The following is an 18,875-nucleotide window of genomic DNA, read 5'->3' on the forward strand; positions in this document are numbered from 1 at the left end:
GAGCAGATCGAGGGACGTGATCGTTCCCCTCTATTCGACATTGGTGAGGCCTCATCTGGAGTACTGTGTCCAGTTTTGGGCCCCACACTTCAAGAAGGATGTGGATAAATTGGAGAGAGTCCAGCGAAGGGCAACAAAAATGATTAGGGGGCTGGAACACATGACTTATGAGGAGAGGCTGAGGGAGCTGGGATTGTTTAGCCTGCAGAAGAGAAGAATGAGGGGGGATTTGATAGCTGCTTTCAACTACCTGAAAGGGGGTTCCAAAGAGGATGGCTCTAGACTGTTCTCAATGGTAGCAGATGACAGAACGAGGAGTAATGGTCTCAAGCTGCAGTGGGGGAGGTTTAGATTGGATATTAGGAAAAACTTTTTCACTAAGAGGGTGGTGAAACACTGGAATGCGTTACCTAGGGAGGTGGTAGAATCTCCTTCCTTAGAGGTTTTTAAGGTCAGGCTTGACAAAGCCCTGGCTGGGATGATTTAACTGGGAATTGGTCCTGCTTCGAGCAGGGGGTTGGACTAGATGACCTTCTGGGGTCCCTTCCAACCCTTATATTCTATGATTCTATGATCTATTTCCTGTTCTTCCTCCTACAGTACATATCAAATAGTGACTTTATTTCAAGAAATCTATTTTAAATGGAAAGTTCCTTTTAGGGGCCTTGAGGAAAGGACCCTTCCTGCTTGAACATGCAGCTTCCTGTGAGGAAGATGATTCTGAAAATATGGCTGATTAAACGTTTTCCTTCCCAGAGTGCTCAGAAGACTTCTGCTCTGTTGGTGCACTAGCATCACATTTCTTCATGTCCTTCACAGGCTCCATTTGTGTAAATCAAATGTGTGTGATTTACTGATCTGCTCTCTCAAAGAACCTGCTCTCTCTGGTTTTGTGTATGTGTATGTATATCTTAAACAAACCAACCACTTCAATGAAAGCAAGGGGTAGGGAGGCTGCAAATTCCACAGGAAATGTTTTTGAGTAAGGCAGCAGGGATTCTTTTTAAACAACAGTGAGTGAATTATAACAAGCTGGGAGCTGTCCATCTCCTCAAGTATTAAGTCAGATCCATGTCATAAACCATCATCCACTGTCTGTTTTCCTCACTTCCTTGGATGTCCCAGAGAACTTCCGTCTTGAATATAAATGGAGCCTGTCATACTTTCTCCCCTAATCTTCTTTAGGCTTGGACAGATGTTTAATTACAAGGAAAGGTCCTTTATTTAAAGGAGGAAAAAGTGCTGGCTTTTTGATAGTTTCTGTAAGTTATTTTGCTATCAGGAGAAGCAGTTGATGTGTCCTAGAGTCCATATGACAAGGACAGTCTCTCTTCCTCCCCCCCCCCCCCCACCCGGTTTATATATAAAGGGCACACACTTTGGTGTGGTTTGTGTGTGGATGCACATTTATATAATACTAGACTAATGTATTATGTTCACAGCACTTCAGGGCAGTATTAAATACTTTCCAGCATGTTCTGCATTTATAGTTATAAAAAGACTCCAGTTTATATTAAGTTTTTCATAAACCCACCTGTTTTTAAAAAATATGCACAAAATAGCCACTGCAGGCCTGAAAATACTTGTCTCTTTAAGAAACGACCAGCCTACTCTTCTCTCAGCAAACACATTCAGATTGTCAGCTCTACGGGGCAGGGTTCTGTCATGGTATTTGTCTCTAAAGTGCCACGCTTAACGATAGTGCTGTAGAAATAATAAATTATTGTTCATTTTTCATTTCCCCCTTGTCCTACACTGGTCCCTATTGGAAAGCAAGGAGGCAAAAAAGAACTGTTAAGGCCAGTATAAAGGCACTGATCTCCTTCCACCTCATTGGGTTTCCTTTGTCCTAGAAATCATAGACATCAGCCCCAGATCATGGCTCATCATACTCATCTTCATTGTTTTCCACCCCCCCTTTCCTTCCCCCCTTGAGCTTGGTGAAAAGAATGTTCAGAAATCCTAAGGAAAACAACTGGGGCGGTGTGATAAATTTACCCTAATGATGAGTTTAACTGTAAGAAGAGAGTGAAAGTTCATAAAATGTCACAGTAACTTATAATGACACATGTTGATGGGGAAGAGGTATGAAAGGGAGACAGACTGAATTAGTCCAAACCAAAAGGCCTACTGATATCATTCAAGGACTGTGTTAAGATCACGTCTTGTTAACAAGAACTGTGTGAGACTGCAGATCAATGAACCAAAATTGGTGTGTTGGAAATTAGGTCTAATTGGTGGACAAAATAATGAGGGGATGGGCTATTCCCCCCATCGCTTCCTTTTGGGGTCCTTTGAAAATGAGACTTTGGGGAGAAAAATTGGCTATGGCTCCTGCAGCGAGCTTCACCATCATGCCTGCCACACTCACTGTTTCCTAGGACCCCGGGACTACTTCATCCTGAGAGATGTCCTGACCAGACTGGGCCTGAAAGAGGGACTCAGAAGACCTCACCATCTCTACTGACTCCGGCTGAATCCCAAACACCACTTAGTCTGGAGACTTTGCTCCTCTGCTGTCTCTTTCCCTTCTCTACCTTATTTCTTCTCTTTCCAGTTTCTCTCCTTTTTTTCCCTCTGTCTGAAAAGCATCTGTCTTAGCTAACCAGGACTGTGTATTTTGCAACATTACTATATACCAAACTCCGAACTTTGTTAAAAACTGCTTAATGTTAGGGAATTTCAGGGTCATGTTAACATCTTTGGCTGTTAGGGACCATATATTCCATCAAAATTAATACAACCACTTCTCCCCCACCCCAGTCATGATTGGGGCCCCATTGTGCTAGGCACTGTATAAGCACATGAAGACATAGAGGATCATGCCCTGAGGAGATGGTGCTAGGATATCTGAGTGTGGCCACTGTTGTATTAATTTAGATGGAATATATGGGCCAAAGGTGTTAACATAACTCGGTCACTGTCCAACGTTAAACAGTGTTAAGCAGGGCTCGGGGTTTGGTATACAGAGACCTTAGCCTGCTTAAAGTGGCAAACACACCATTAAGTGCTCTAGTTTCCAGGGCGGTCCTGCAGGGATTGGATTTTGGCCCTGTGCCATTTAACATTTTTATCAATGACCTGGAAGAAAACATAAAACCATCACTGATAAAGTTTGCAGATGATGCACAAATTGCAGGAGTGGTAAATAATGAAGAGGACTGGTCACCGAATCAGCAATCTAGGTTGCTTGGTAAATGGGGTGTAAGCAATATGTGTTTTAATACGGATAAATGTATACAAATAGGAACAAAGAATGGAGGCCATACTTACACGATGGTGGAGTCTATCCTGGGAAGCAGTGATTCTGAAAAAGATTTGGGAGTCATGGTGGATAATCAGCTGAACAAGAGCTTCGTGTGCCACTGTGGCCAAAAGAGCTAATACGATCTTGGGATGCAAAAATGGGCATCTCAGGTTAAATCCAAGTAGGAATAAAGAGGTTATTTTAACTCAGTATTTGACACTCGTGTGACCACTGCTGGAATACTGTGTCCAGTTCTGGAGCTCACAATTCAAGGATGTTGATAAATTGGAAAGGGTTTGGAGAAGAGCGATGAGAATGATTAAAGGATTAGAAAACATTCTTTATAGTGATAAACTCGAGGAGCTCAACCTATTGAGTTTAAAGAGAAGGTTAAGGGGTGACTTGATTATACTTTGTAAGAACCTACATTGGAACAAATATTTAATAATAAGCTTTTCAGTTTAGCAGAGAAAGGTATAATGTGATCTGAGGGCTGGAAGTTGAAGCTAGAAAAATTCAGACTGGAAAATAAGATGTACGTTTTTAATGGTGAGAGTAATAAACCACTGGAACAATTTACCAGGGGTCATGGAGGATTTTCCATCACTGACAATTTTTAAATCAAGATCAAACGTTTTTCTAGAAGATCTGATCTAGGAATTATTTTGGGGATGTTCTGTGGCCTGTGCGATGTACGCGATCAGCCTACAGTTTCCTTCTGGCCTTAATCTATGAATCTTTTAACCTTCCATTAAAGATACAGAAAAGAGGAAAAACAGTTAAATCATTTGAAATGTAAAGTATTAAATAAGGCTTTCATTTTAACAGCTCTTGTTCCTTTTCCTTTGAGCTGTAGAGAGCTTTTAGAAGAAAAAAAATCCCATGTTCGAAGTCTCATAGATGGTGGTAACTATTCTTTTTGGGGAAAAGAGGAAAAAAGTTAAGAAGGACAGAATTGTTGCTGTTAAAGTCCGATCCCGCGTCCTAGAAGACGAAGAAAGATAAAAACACATCAGAAGAGAGAGGGGAACAGCAAAAATAAAAAATGCAGCTTCTGTCTCCAGTGTTGACTCTCACTTGCAACTACACACCTGCAGAAACAGAGGTTTGGCATGTTGTCTTATCAGCCACTCCGAAACCTGGCAAACTTGTACCAGCATCTAGTGTGTAGCGTGTTGCTTTTAGCTGCCTCTTTGGTCACAGGCTCACAGCAGTGTTGTAAAATATAAAGCCTTGGCCTGCTAAGCCAGACTCTTTTTAAACAGAAAAGGAGTACTTGTGGCACCTTAGAGACTAACCAATTTATTTGAGCATAAGCTTTCGTTAGCTACAGCTCACTTCATCGGATGCAGCTGTAGCTCGCGAAAACTTATGCTCAAATAAATTGGTTAGTCTCTAAGGTGCCACAAGTACTCCTTTTCTTTTTGCGAATACAGACTAACACGGCTGCTACTCTGAAACCTGTCTTTTTAAACAGATGGCAAAAGGAGAGAGAGAGAGAGGAAAGAGAATAAGATATGCAAGGAAAAGGACACACAAGATGGGAGGTGAGGGCGGGTGCAGGGGGAGAGTGGTAGTCTCTTAAACCAGATGGTGTTTGGGATTCAGCCAGAACGGGTGGAGGTGGTGGTGGTGTCATTTGAGTTTCCATTTCTTTGGCCTGGTCTGGTCAGGATATCTCTCAGAATCAGGACAGTGAAGGTGCAATGGTGGTATAGTGCATCCCATGGTCTCAGAAGATGGTGGAGGTGGCGGACGTGACAGTAAAGCATGTACCTTACCCGTCTCTCATTTTTGTCAGCCTGCATTCACATTCATCCATCTGTCCTCTCCCTGTCTTTTTTTATTTATTTATTTTAAGAGCCCCGAAAGCCAGACTCATTATTTTGTTAACCAACTTTGGTCCATTAATTTCTGGTCTCAGGCTTCTCTTGTTTAGTAGATATGAAATAAACACTGTTCTTGAGTTATATAAGTAGGCATTTTTGTTTGGACTAATTCAGTCTCTGTCCTTTTGCACCTTTTCCCATCAATGCTTGTTGTTGTAAGTTATTGTGACATTTTATGAACTTTCACTCACTTTTCACAATTGAGCTCACATTATATTTGTAGGCCCAATTATTACAACCGGGTGTCCTCTGGATGTTACTGTCATATAAATATTAAATAATAAAAGGGACTATACCTGATTCCAACAGTGTCTTGCGTTGTGCCAGCCACAGGGAAGTGGGGATAGGGCAACAATTCCCTTATATGTTCCCTGCCCACTCTGAACTCTAGGATACAAATGTGGGGACCCGCATGAAAGACCCCCTAAGCTTATTTCTACTAGCTTAGGTTAAAAACTTCCCCAAGGCACAAATCTCTTTGTCCTTGGACTGAGCTATGCTGCCACCACCAAGTGATTTAACAAAGAACTAGGGGAAAGGACCACTTGGAATTTCTCTTCCCCCAGCAATCCCCCCAAGCCTTACACCCCCTTTCCTGGGGAGGCTTGAGAATAATATCCTAACCAATTGGTTACAAAATGATCAAAGACCCAAACCTCTGGGTCTTGGAACAATGGAAAAATCAATCAGGTTCTTAAAAGAAAGATTTTATTAAAAAAAAAAAAAAGGTAAAAATTATCTCTGTAAAATCAGGATGGAAAATACTTTACAGATTCAAAACACAGAGGATTCCCCTTTGGGTAAAACCTTACAGTTACAGAAAACAGGAATAAACTTCCCTCTTAGCACAGGGAAAATTCACAAGCAAAACAAAAGATAAACTAATCCGCCTTGCCTGGTTTACCTATACTGGTTGCAATATTGGAGACTTGGATTAGGATGGGTTGGAGAAGATGAATTTTAGCCTCAAAATCCCTTGTCTTCGTGAAAATAACATTCACTAGGCCCTAGATGAAATACACTGTTAAAATTGTTCTGGAGTTCCTAGAAACTAGAAATCATATTTAGAGTGAAATCCTCCTTCTTTAAATTACCTCTCTTCCTTTTATCCATTTCTTATTACCCCATCTTGGTCATTACCATTGTTTTTGAATAGCTATGTGTGCTGATCAACTTAATGATTAACTCTGAGCTGGTCAGGGAGAGGAAGAATGTCCCATGTCCAAATCATCTTTGATGTGTGAATACAAAAGGAGAAATTACAATCCCTTGCTACACAGCAGGCAACAGCACAAAAAAATTTGGCTCTGAAACGGCACTAAAATGTAAAGTCTTGATTTCAGCCTGTCGCCAAGGTTTGTCTAGAGCTCTGGAATTGCAGTGACTTAACTTTCAAACTGCTGAAGGGGGTCTCTTATTTCTCCAGCAAAGTTGCAAAGTAAATTCTGGGGAGTTTTATGTGAACTGCAAATGAAGAGGCCCTTAGGTTTGGTTCGTACTTGAAAGTTAGGTTTGGAAGAATGGACCTGCGGATAGGGCAGTGGGATCCAAGTCTGGCTAAGCCAAACTTCTGTTCACCCTTGAGCAGGTCACTCAATCTACACTGTGCCTCAGTTCCTCATATATAAGGGAAGTAATATCCCCATATCTCACAGTGATGCTGTGATGATAAATTCATTAGTGATTGTGAAATTAAAACAAATAAAATCTCTACTCCTCTGCTTCTTATCTAGTCTGGACCTCACTACTTAACTTTTTTTTTTTTAAAGTAAATTAAATAACTTAATTCAAAAATAGCTTCAGTGACTTATATAACTGAGTAAATTAAGATTAGAGTTGTAGCTATAATTCTCAAACTCCTTTTCCTTAAGTGTTCGAGGCAGCACACTTGAACTGTGGCAACTAGATTGTGTAACTCTTTGATGATTTGTATTGGGCTAAGTTTGTTTCAGCTTTCTTGAGCAGACAAGAGATTCTGAAGTGGGACAGTTGAGAGACTGCACAGCGTCTGGCTTGGCTTTATGCTTGCACCACCCCCCGCTGAAGCCATGAGCCCCAGGGCTAAAGTCCTGAGGTAGTACAGTATATTCTGTGGCTTTTTTTTAATTATTTTTTTGTCTCTGCTGCCTGTTTGATGACTTCTGGTTTCACAGGGTGTTTGTAACTCTGGTGTTCGTATATTTGAGATTCTATTGTCAGACTTGCAGCCTGATATTAGGAATGCTTGAAATAGTACGCCTCATTATATACACTTGTATATGGTATTTGGAGACCATAGTGTAATGTATAGTGTGGAGCAAATATGGTAAAACATAGATGATGTGCAGTGGTATTTTTAGTCAATTGTAAATGTTTCCCTAATGCCACAGTTTACCAGTCTGTACAAAAGACTTCTTATTGCCTGAGAAGTTTCATTTAAAAAAAAAGTATGCTGCCTAGTTTTTAGCTGTTTATGGCAAAAAACTAAATTGTCATAAATTGCAAAAAAACCAAAAAAGCTGCATTTTTGCTGCTCTGAAACTTAAATGACTAAATTGGTGTGCATAATTTATTTGAGCATCTGGGCTGAAAACTTGCATACCAAGTTTCAGTTCAGTTTGATCAACAATGGCTGAAAATTGGGATTTATCATGGAAATGCTGACAGATCTGAACATGTGTAAACTAAACTGGTGCCTGACAAACCTTTTTATTGTGGGGTGCTGATTGTTAAATACAATGTTTTTTGCTTTAATTGCATTTTTCCACTCTTTGCTTAATCTAGGCCTTTTCAAGTCTAGTTGTTTTAGTTACGCTTCAAATTTAAACTCTGTTTTTCATGAATCTGCATAAAACTTGTCAAGTGACTCATGATACTTCTAAGCAGGAAGATTGGCCTGAAGATGTCTCATGCCTTACTTACCATGTTGGTGGTGGAAAGAACAGCAGCTGGAATTTAACTGTTCTATTGCAGTAACATGCTCTTAACAGAAGATGGTGCCTTCAGCCTTTGCAGCTGTTTTCTCCCCTCCCCCACTTTTTTTTGCCTAGCACAGCCAGAATGCTGTCTCTAGGATTATAAATTCTGGAGCCAATTAGATAAAAATATTACAAATGGAAGGAAAAAAACTAAAGACTGGAGAATATCTTGATGTACATATGCCTGTCTCAGAGAGCTCTTCCTGGGGAGTGCTCAGATGTGGCCTTTCACTACAGCTGTAAAACAACTTCCACCAAAGCACTGAATGCATCGGATGAAGTGAGCTGTAGCTCACGAAAGCTTATGCTCAAATAAATGTGTTAGTCTCTAAGGTGCCACAAGTACTCCTTTTCTTTTTGCGAATACAGACTAACACGGCTGCTACTCTGAAATCAAAGAATGAGGCATTCTTAAGGCATCTGTTGAATTAAGCAAGAGTTAGTTGGAGAAAGTCTGGTGTAAGGAGAAGACGAGCAAGGAAATTGCACCATAATAGCCGAATGTGTGAATTAGGCTCTATTTTTAGGGTCTTTGATTAGGAATTGTAAGGATCCTGATGGGTGTATTGGTGCTTTCAAGATATTTCCTCCCTCTCCCACTCATGAGATCCAATACTGTGGCAACTTTAGTTTGAGGAGGACAGGGTGGGTCACCCTTGAGAGCCCATCAAATCTCATCCTCGTTTATGTACAGGCATCATAGGGGAGCAATATGGTGACATAGTCAGTTTCTCCTTTTTTTCTTAATTACAAAAGAAGGATTTTTAGGAGGTGGAAGTGCTCGCATACTAGTTCTTTGCTGCTTGACCTTCTGGTAGAGTACTGTTTCTTGGATGGGATCCCTGAGAATTTCTAACTGCTCTCATACTTCTGCATACATCTGGCATTCCCTGGATTGTGTGTTGCTTTGCCTGTGAACTAGTTTACTGGTGACAAGACTTGTTACCTTACCAGTTTTCTAAGATGAGTGCTCAGGGCTACAGTTCTTCATCTCCAGTCTTTCATTTGTTATCTTTGTGTGCTGCTTCAATGGACTCCAGAGGGGATTTGCTGCCCTTTTTTGTGTTTTGGCCTTGGCAAAAGGGGGTTGGCTTTATAAAGTAAAGCTGTAGACTCAGTGCAGTGATCAGCTTCCGTGTGCATCTCTTCTTCTGTCTTTTGGAATGATTGGTTTGCCATCTTCTGAAGCTGTCCTATGTTTCTGCCATGAATATTTTTACCCAAAGTTCAATACTTACTTAGCCATACATTTCATTGTCTGCAGATTAAGGAGGAATTGCTGGCAACTGGTCAAGTTATTTTGCTGCAGATGGATGTAAACTCTTTCCTGTTAGTGTCTATATCAGAAAGATTGCATTTCTTTTTCAGTATTGTAGTGGGACCTGGCATTTCAATTCCCTTTTAAGGCTTGATGGCTGGTCAGAGTTCACAGGTCTCATACATCATTAGAGCTAGGAATAACATTCTTGAAAAATGTAATTCCATTAATATTTATGTACTGTTTATACATATTTTCTATGTTAATATTGAAAACATTATTTACATATTTTTTTATTGTTAAAGGAGGTGTAAATAGGTAAACATATGGAACTGCTTTTAGTCAAGCAACAAAAATCAAATCCCCATGAGTGAAATAAACTTTGGAGAGCTTTTCTGTTTCTTAGCCAGGAATAAGATTTTGAAATACACAGGGAAATGTATGGTTTATTTCTGTTTCTGGCATCTGCATATGAGGAAGTATCAGACCTAATCAGTAGAGTTGCAAGGCATATATTAAAAGGAGAGAGTGAGTGTACACATTTTAAGAAAAAGCGGCAAAGAGTCCTGTGGCACCTTATAGACTAACAGACGTATTGGAGCATAAGCTTTCGTGGGTGAGTACTCACTTCATTGGACGCATGTCTGTTAGTCTATAAGGTGCTACAGGACTCTTTGCCTCTTTTACAGATCCAGACTAACACGGTTACCCCTCCGAAACATTTTAAGAAGACACTGTCAGAGTATAACTAATTTTTAAAGGGTTCAGTTGTGAAAGATGTCACAAACCCATGTGATAACTGTAATAAAAACCTCTCTCCTTGCTCCTCCCCCCTCTGAGCATGCCGAGGTATATTGTATTAATTGACTCCTGGAAATCAGAGTGATCATCTTATGTAAATTTGTCTTCACCAATTCCAAGAACAGAAGTCCTCCCATAGCCCCGCATCTTGTATATTGCAATGTAGTTCTGCTTGGTTCCCTTCCAGTTGAAATCTTACCCATGTGCCATTGATGGTATAATTGCAATACAGGTTGTCCGACTGGGTCACCCCTCCAAATGTAATGGTTAAATTTGCTCAACTATGTCTCGTGCCTTGTTTATTAGCACTCTCTGGTTTTTATCTCAATCTTGCACCAGTGTTTGTTCGAGCTGGTTGACCCGGATGGACTTCGATTTCATTCAGAAAGGAGAATCCCTCTGTCTAGCAGAGCTGCCATGACACAGGTACAACATGTATCGTGGTTACACTGAGGTCATCTATACATACATAACTTGGTTCACTGATTCAGAACTGATTAGGAGAGCTGTAATTTAAGGGTCTGGAACTTCAATTTTGTATTAACTAAAAATATTCTTTTCTTTATTGTCAATGAAATCATTTTTTATCAAATTGTTTGACTTATCTCCTCTGAGCACACAGCAGTCAGCCTGAAACTGCCATCACAATGACTGTTGAGTGAGTCTCGCTTCATTTGGTTGAATGTGTTCTAGGATAAATGTGTTTTCTAAGAGAAACTATTTCTGCCTCTGGCAGTTGTGAAAACAGTACCATAGGCTATGCTGACTTTGGGAAAGGTCTGTTGGCAGGGGAGTTTTTGTAGCGAAATCAATTGTAAATTTGAGCAATCTTTTTAAGTTGGTGGTGTGGTCTAAGCAGTTTGTATGTTAAATTTAAAAAATTATACTTGTGCTTGAAAATGTTTTATCTACACTTATTACATGTAATACCTAAGATGACTATAGTGGAAAATGTAGGTTAAAAAAAAAAGAGATACTTTTCCCCCAGTTTAATTTGTCTGTTTGGTAGCACTGTGTATAATCAGGTTCACTGTTTCACCTTTCAAGTCAATGAGTCAGGTCCAGGTTTTATTTGTGGCTCTATCATGTGATTGTAAAACCACAAAAAACACAAAGGGGAATTGGGGCCGGAATAGTACCTGAAACTACTTTTTGAAAAAACCGATTACATTTCATGTTGATGGTGTTCCTGTAAAAATCTTTGTTTTGCATGGATTGGGAGTTCAACTAGGAAATGCTTGGGCTGCAAGAGAAAACAAAGTATAATGCTGTGTCTACACTGCCTCTTTCAGCACTAAAACGTTAGTTGTTCAGGGGTGTGAAAAAACACCCCCCTGCGCGACAAGAGTTTTAGCGCTGAAAAGCGCCAGTATAGACATCGCTTTATTACCGGGAGCCGCTTGCTCCTGCTGATAAAGCTACCACCCCTCATTTGGGGTGGTTATTTTTTTTATCCCCCGGCAATAAAGCGTGACTACACTGCCCGCATCACAGCGTAACACCCTAAGTTATGCACTCGTCTCATTAAACTCAAGTGCTGCTTCCTCCATTGGTTTCTCTGCCTATAGAATGTACATTCAGAGGTTCATTTTTTCAGAATATTATTAAAAATGTATGTTCTGATAACTGTAAGGAGAAGCATTGTCCTGTGGAGGAAGGGGATTAGGTTGTATCATTCTATAATGTTTCGTGGGGGGGGGGAATAAACAGTATCAGAGGGACATAGCTGAATTAGTTGGGCAACCACACATTAATTCTAAAAATCCAGGGTAAGTGTGAAATGATTCCAGCCCTACTGTGAAATTAGTGTCTTTATGGCAGCCTTTCATTTACTATGGAATGAGAAAACACAAATACTGGTAAGTTTACAGCAGACATTCTTTTGCCCTTGTAGGACCTTAGCTAAGGGGTGTTTTCTCTTATACCTTATTAAAAAAAAAATCTAAAAATATCACCTTCTGTAAATTAGTGAAGTAAAGTCTGGAGTAGACTTTGGGACACTAAGGCTGGATGAGGTTTGAGTAGTCTCCCCTCTCCACCCTCTGAGGCTCTTCTTTCGGTTTTGAGTGAGAACTTGACTAAAGACTCAGCTGTGGGAGCAGCTCATGAGTAGTGAAGCTGTCATCCAGACTGACCGGAGTTGTTGTATCTACTCCCTGTAAATGTGGCAGAGCTGGTGACTCCGTTGATATTGATATCATAAAGTGACTCTGTTTGTGTGACATCTTTTGTTAACTTGTATAGACTTCCGAAATAATTCTTCATGCGCTTGAAGAATTTGTCAGTTCAAGAGGTCCAAAACTTTGCCATCCACTTTGATTTACTCATGAGTTGCCTGATGAATACTGACCTGGATCAAACGAAGGAGTTAATATCGAGCTTGCCAATTCTGATCTGGAAGCGAGCGACCAAGTTAGTTTTTAATCCTGTTCCTTGAATGGTAGCACATATCAGGCCATCCTACAGGCTCTTTAAAAAGTACAGGTTCCTTCCTTCCCAGTAGTCCCTACTATATGAAATGTAAGCCAACCAATGTTTCCTGTACAAGGTATGTACACAGTGTGGTCTGAGAAGCATGTTCTGTCTGGAATGCTCCCTTGGGTTTGAAAGACTGACATCTTTAAATGAGAAGCCTGTACTCGCAACCAAGCCACCTGGGGTGAAATCCCAGACAGGCTTTCACTCCACTGTCATTGTAGAGGTAGCAGTTGAGCACAGTGATGAGTCTATTTGCATTCAGTAACAATTTCTATTGTTTCAAATTGAAACAAACCATTCAGCTAACCACCAAAACATTCCATATATCCAAAACAGAGTTTTTATTCAAAAAGGGAGAAAAGCCAGAGACCCCATGCAGTCCACAAAAAATTTTACTATTGCTATTGATTTTATGTGGAAGGCATTCAGATACTACAGTGATACGGTTTTATCTGCCACTGACTTAAATGGCTGCATTGAAAGAAGCACACTTCATTTGGCTGGACGAGAGAGCAGACATGGTGACCAGTGTTTCCTCTAATTTTCCCCACCCATGTGCACAATGAATTTTGTTATGTGCACCAATATGGAGGTGATGTGTCTTCATATTGGTGCACATAAGAAAATTCATGTGGTGGGGGTGGGGCTGAGGGATTCAGAGTGTGGGAGGGGGCTCAAGGCTGGGGCAGAGGGTCGGGGTGCAGGGATGTGAGGGCTTTGGCTGAGGGTGTGGGCTCTGAGGTGGGGCTGAGGATGAGGGGCTCAAGGCTGGGGCAGAAGGTTGGGGTGCGGGGGTGAGGGCCCTGGGATGGGGACGGGGATGAGGGGTTTGGGGTGCAGGAGGGTGTTCTGGGGCTGTGGCGGGGAGAGAGGACTCCACCCAGCTCTCTCTCCCGCAGCAGCACCTGGGCTGCGGCAACTCCGGGACTGCAGGATAGGCACCCCTCCCTGACCCCAGCAGGTCTGGGTCCATGCTGCCCCGGCTGCGCCTGGGTCTGGGCCGGTCCACTCGGGCCGCAGCAGAGTCGGGGCTGGGGAGGGGTGCCATGCCAGGTTGGAGGCCGGGCTAGGTTGGGGAAGGGGCACCCCTCCCTCAGCCACAGCAGGTCCCTTGAGTGCCACTAATAGGCTGCTGCGGGACTGTGCAGCTTACAGGGAACTTAGGTGGTGACCCAAACCCTGTATATATCATAGAGAAGGTTACGTACGACAAAGCAGCTGACATATATAACACATGTTATGGAGAGGTGGGAGGAGAGTATAGTAGATAGAAAAAAGGTTTTCTTTTACAAAATTCGTTTGAGGGGGAGACTGACAACACTTCGGAATGTTGTGTACCCACTGTGCACTCTTGACTGGCCCAGCCAATCTCTCTGTGGTACAGACACTATTGTACAGTTCCTTCCTAAAGTACTCAGTAGTGAAAGCCTTCATCATTGCTGTCTGTCTCATCTTTGTAGAGAGTGAAAGGTTTCTCTAGGTTACAGGGAGGAGGAAGGTATTGGGATGAAAATTCAGAGGTTGATGTAGGGACTGGGTAAAGAAATATCCAAAACTCAAGGGGCTATACCAGACAATATATTTTTTTATTTTCTTTTTTAGCTGTAGCTCTCCTTCAGCTTCAATGGGGAGTTCTGGTTAAAAATTGATGGCATGATATAAGCCAGGGTTTTTGCATGGAATACAGTGTGTCTTCTGCATTGTTTTACCAGTTGATTTCAGCTGCTGTCATTGTTAAGGGAGTTCACATGATCTATTGTTTAGAGCAGTGGTTTTCAACCTGTGGTCTGTGGACCCCAAGGGGTCCACAGACTATGTCTAAGATTTCCAAAGGGGTCCACACCTCCATTTGAAAGTTGTTAAGGGTCTGCAAATGAAAAAAGGTTGAAAACTACTGGGTTAGAACAAGAAGAGCTGGGTTTCTAGTCCCAGCTCTGATAGACTTGCTGTGTGACCAAATCAACTAACCTCTGTGCCTTAGTTTCCCAATCTGTAAAAAGGGATAATATGTATCTCTGTAAAACAATTGATTTCTTTAGATTGAAAGTACTATAAAAGTACAAAGAACGAATATTTATTTGATTATTCATTAAAGGATTTTTTTGGAGGCTGCTAGCACTTGCTACTTCAGGACAGAGCATAGGAGGTATCTATCTGATACATTCTTCTATAGTTGCCCAATGGAATGCTATGAGGAGAAGTTTCTGGAGTGGTGATAAAAGGGGTAAGAATGGTTGTGAGGATAACTTTGTCTTGGCACAATGACACAATTGGTTACTACTTAGATCTATATCTGTTTGCTTCTGTGTGAACTTGCTTGTTCAGTTTGCATTGTGAAGCTTCTTGGTGCTGTATATTCAATGAATGTGAGCATGGATAAGTCAGTGTGCAAATAAATAGAGAAGGAACAGAGATGGTGATGGGAGCTGAGGTAATTTTTTCCAGCTTTATCTTATAAGGGAAATTGGGTGGAGTGTGAACTGAAGAGAAAATGTGCATTCATTACCACTGAACCAGCCTATGTTGAACACAGGTATGGGGATGACAAGTGATTCATAAATATTTCAGATCACCATTTCATAAACAAATTTAAGAAAACAAGCATGAAAAGCTGTGGAAGCAATGCTTGGGCAGGAAAGGGAGGGGGAAGAGGGGGTGTGTCTGTGTGTGTGTAATGTCCCCTGGGGCTGTGCTAGGCAGGAGATGGAGAAATGGTAGTTTGAATTTTAAATTGGCTTTGATTTTGCAGTCTCTGCCAGCTCTGTATGTATTGCCACTGGAAGACAAGCAAAGGATGTTTAAGACTCCCTCATTTCTATGCTCGGCTAATTTTATTGTCCTCCAATATTTTCTAGCTGTAAAGGTTGCAGACTTTATTACATTTAAACCAGTTTTAATATAGTTCGTCATAAAAAGGTGAGAAACAGGAGAACAGAAACAGTGCCCACTGCAGTGATGTACTCTGTGCAGGGCCAGTCTCTAGTTATTGAAAGGCTTGCTTTAAAACTGAAAGGATCAGCACCTAGCTATTGTAGGTTGTTCAATAAAAAGCAGGAGTCCTTCTCCTGCAGTCGAAATCAAGTTTCATGTTGTGATTTTAAAAAAATCCCTCTTCATCCTTCTGCCAGTGACTCTGTTGTCTTCTACCACACACAGATGTGGGGTTTGCACTCTTGTCCATTAATACAACTGTGAAGAGAAGAAGGTAGGATGGAAGAGAAGCTCAGTTTCCTTTGTTTCCTAAGGTGCCACAAGTACTCCTTTTCTTTTTGCGAATACAGACTAACATGGCTGTTGCTGTGAAACCAAGAAAGTTGTTATAAATGCTCATTTTTGCCCAAGCATTATGAATGGTTTCCCTTGGTATCTGGATTTGTTTTCCCTTCAGATTTTTCTCTACTCTTAGAAGAAACAGTGAGTCACAAGAGACCACTACTTAAAGCAGGCACAATAGGGATGCTATGCCTACAAACTGAAAGTAGACAGTGTGCAGTTTCTGCTTTCCCACATTATGAATTGGCTGTGATCAGTGTCAAGTGCCATACATCTGGCAGCTTTGTCATAACTTCCCACATAACAGCTAAAATGTCAATATATTGAGAGGGGGAGGAATAAGGCAAGAGAGAGACCCTTTCCCCTGGGCTACAGTGTATTTTGTGGAATGTGTACTGAGCTACAAGCCAAGAGATGGTAAGTTACAGCTGCAGCTTTTCAACTGGCTGCTGTCAGTATGTCCCTAGACTTCACAATCCATAGTAACTCAGGCTCATGTACCTTTCCTGGTGGAGGTAACTACCACTGACCGATTTTAAAGCTAAGATAACTGAGGAAACTTAATTGAACTTTCATAGATAACCTTAATTATGGCGTTTCCGAATTTTAAGTGCTTGGCTTTGCGACCTTACCATTTTTTTAAGTATAGATTTAAAAAAAAAAAATCTTATGTATCTATAGGAGCCCATCTTAAGTTAGTGTGGGGACCTAGTAATAGTTACAGTTGTTGAAATTACATTACATTGGAAGACATATTTAGAAGTGAATTTTATGTTTTTATTGTTTATATTTTGGTTAATGGGAGCTGTCGTTTTAATAGCAGGTTGTGGTACTTGATTGTAAGATATGTTTGCAGGAAATTCAGAATAGGGTGTGGGAAATTTTGCCTGTGTCCTGAGAATGGAAGACCCTGCCTGTGTGCGTTCCAAACAGGTTGGAGCTTGATTTAATAAACTTACTTTACCAGAAAGGAAGCTTCATTCTTGAAAGTGAAACATTAGCCCTAACTGGGGACTGGATACCTGAGAGCATTGCTAATGAGCTGCAGAGCCTTTCACCTGTAGTTCACCAATTTGAGTCCAGCCCAGCTCAGCAGAAATTTAAAAGTGTTTCCCATAATGGCCTGTTCGGTGGGTCTCACTTCCAGCTCCCACATTACAAACTTGCATCCATTATCATCCACTTTACACTAATTGGCACACTTGGAACAGAGGCCAAGAAATGCCCAGGCCATGGAGACAAGCCTAGCCTTAGTCTGGCTCTTGAGGAAGTCTCTCTGCCTTACCCCAGATCAAAGTGAGGCCTGCTTGCCAGGGTATTGTGTTTGGAAAATGTGATTTGCCGCTTCCTTTTAGATAGAGGATTTAATTAATCAAGGCCGTTAAACTGACACCTTTCATGACACAATTAGATCCACACAGTTTTTAAAACTGAAGTTTGATTGTATGCATGTTGTTTGTGAATATGCAAATGACCTAATTAATATATTTGCATAAAATGTCACATGGAGCGGCACAAAATTTGGTCGTCACATGTGGTGGGGGCTGAGTGGGAAGCTGTTACTCCCAAACCCTTGGTGATGGGTTGAGATTATGATGATGTGGAGATTACTGTCCATGGTGAGCACATATGTCTGAATAGTTTTTGCGAATGGTTTAACATAGCTTCAGCTGTATAACTGTGTTAAGTTAAATTATTTTAACAACTGGCTGAGGGCATCCACACTGTCCTTCTGGGAGCCATTTCAGGTTGGCTTTGGAATGCATGAAACAGGTATCTCATGATTCATCAGATCATATCCCCATTTCACCAAGTAGTTGAGTGGTTTAACCCTTTCCTTCCATTTTTAGACTTGCATTTGGTCAGGGTTCACTGGAAATGCCCCCGGTCTCCTCTGTATTAATTTCCTGCTGTGAGAGTGATCCCTGTTATTAATTCTGCATGCATCTTGTTGCATTTTGAAGATTCCCCCCCCATATTTTAAAGGTTACCTGAAAGTAGAAAACAAATAGTGTCCTATTTGCTGCTTTATAAAGTCTCAAAATATCTTCTTAAACCCTTGTTTTAAAACAAGAAATTCAGCTTTTGTCTACCCTGTTTTTCCTGGAAGACTCTTTATGGCTGGAAAACTGGTAGGATTATTAGCTCACATGTAGGAAGGAAGTGAACCTTTAACAACTGGGAGAAAAATGGGGTTGAGACAGACTATTTAAAACACTGATATTGTTTAACACTCTCTAACTGATGAATAGTTTGGAGGAAATACAGCATTCTTGCTCTTTCTAATAGAGACTGAGAAACTCGCTCCAGCTTCCTGGTCCTGCAAGGGGAACATTGTCAAAACAGGAAAGAAAAGACTTCATAGAATCATAGAATATCAGGGTTGGAAGGGACCCCAGAAGGTCATCTAGTCCAACCCCCTGCTCGAAGCAGGACCAATTCCCAGTTAAATCTTGTTATTCCTGATATTTCTGAAGTATCAAAACATCTTTTTTGGGGGGGAGAGGGAAGGAAAATATTTCAGGTCTTCTTTATACATACTCAAGGAACAAAAAAGGGCCCAAACCAATTTCCTGTTTGCTGCTGCTTCCATCTGCTCTGTGGTGTTGAGATCGACTGTTCTTCCCTCCATGCTAAGGGTTCTTCTGAAGGTTTCTCTTGGGGAATCCCATTGCCTCTTACCAGTTGGTTTCCATTCGATATCTTTATGTGGGAACCTGTGTATTGGTAACTAGAGTACATGGTCCAAGTATATGTAGTGTTTTTGGTAGACTTTAAGGCCGAAGGGATCATTATGATGATCTAGTCTGACCTCCTTCACATTGCAGGCCAAAGAACACCCCCATACCTCCGTAATAGACCCATAACCTCTGGCTGAGTTACTGAAGTCCTCAGATCATGATTTAAAGACTTTAAGTTACAGAGAATCCACCATTTACACTAGTTTAAGACTGAAAGTGACCCATGCTGCA

At 41.1% G+C, this 18,875-nt stretch overlaps 1 protein-coding gene across 4 annotated transcripts in view; it reads left to right on the top strand.

Annotated features, from left to right (window-relative positions):
- The window catches only part of MAD1L1 (mitotic arrest deficient 1 like 1), a 563,294-nt gene that overhangs the window by 66,247 nt on the left and 478,172 nt on the right, over positions 1 to 18,875 (top strand). The gene's annotated exons all lie outside the window — the stretch shown is intronic.

The sequence above is a fragment of the Caretta caretta genome, chromosome 10 (assembly GCF_965140235.1).
Source record: "Caretta caretta isolate rCarCar2 chromosome 10, rCarCar1.hap1, whole genome shotgun sequence".
Taxonomy (NCBI): Eukaryota; Metazoa; Chordata; order Testudines; family Cheloniidae; genus Caretta; species Caretta caretta.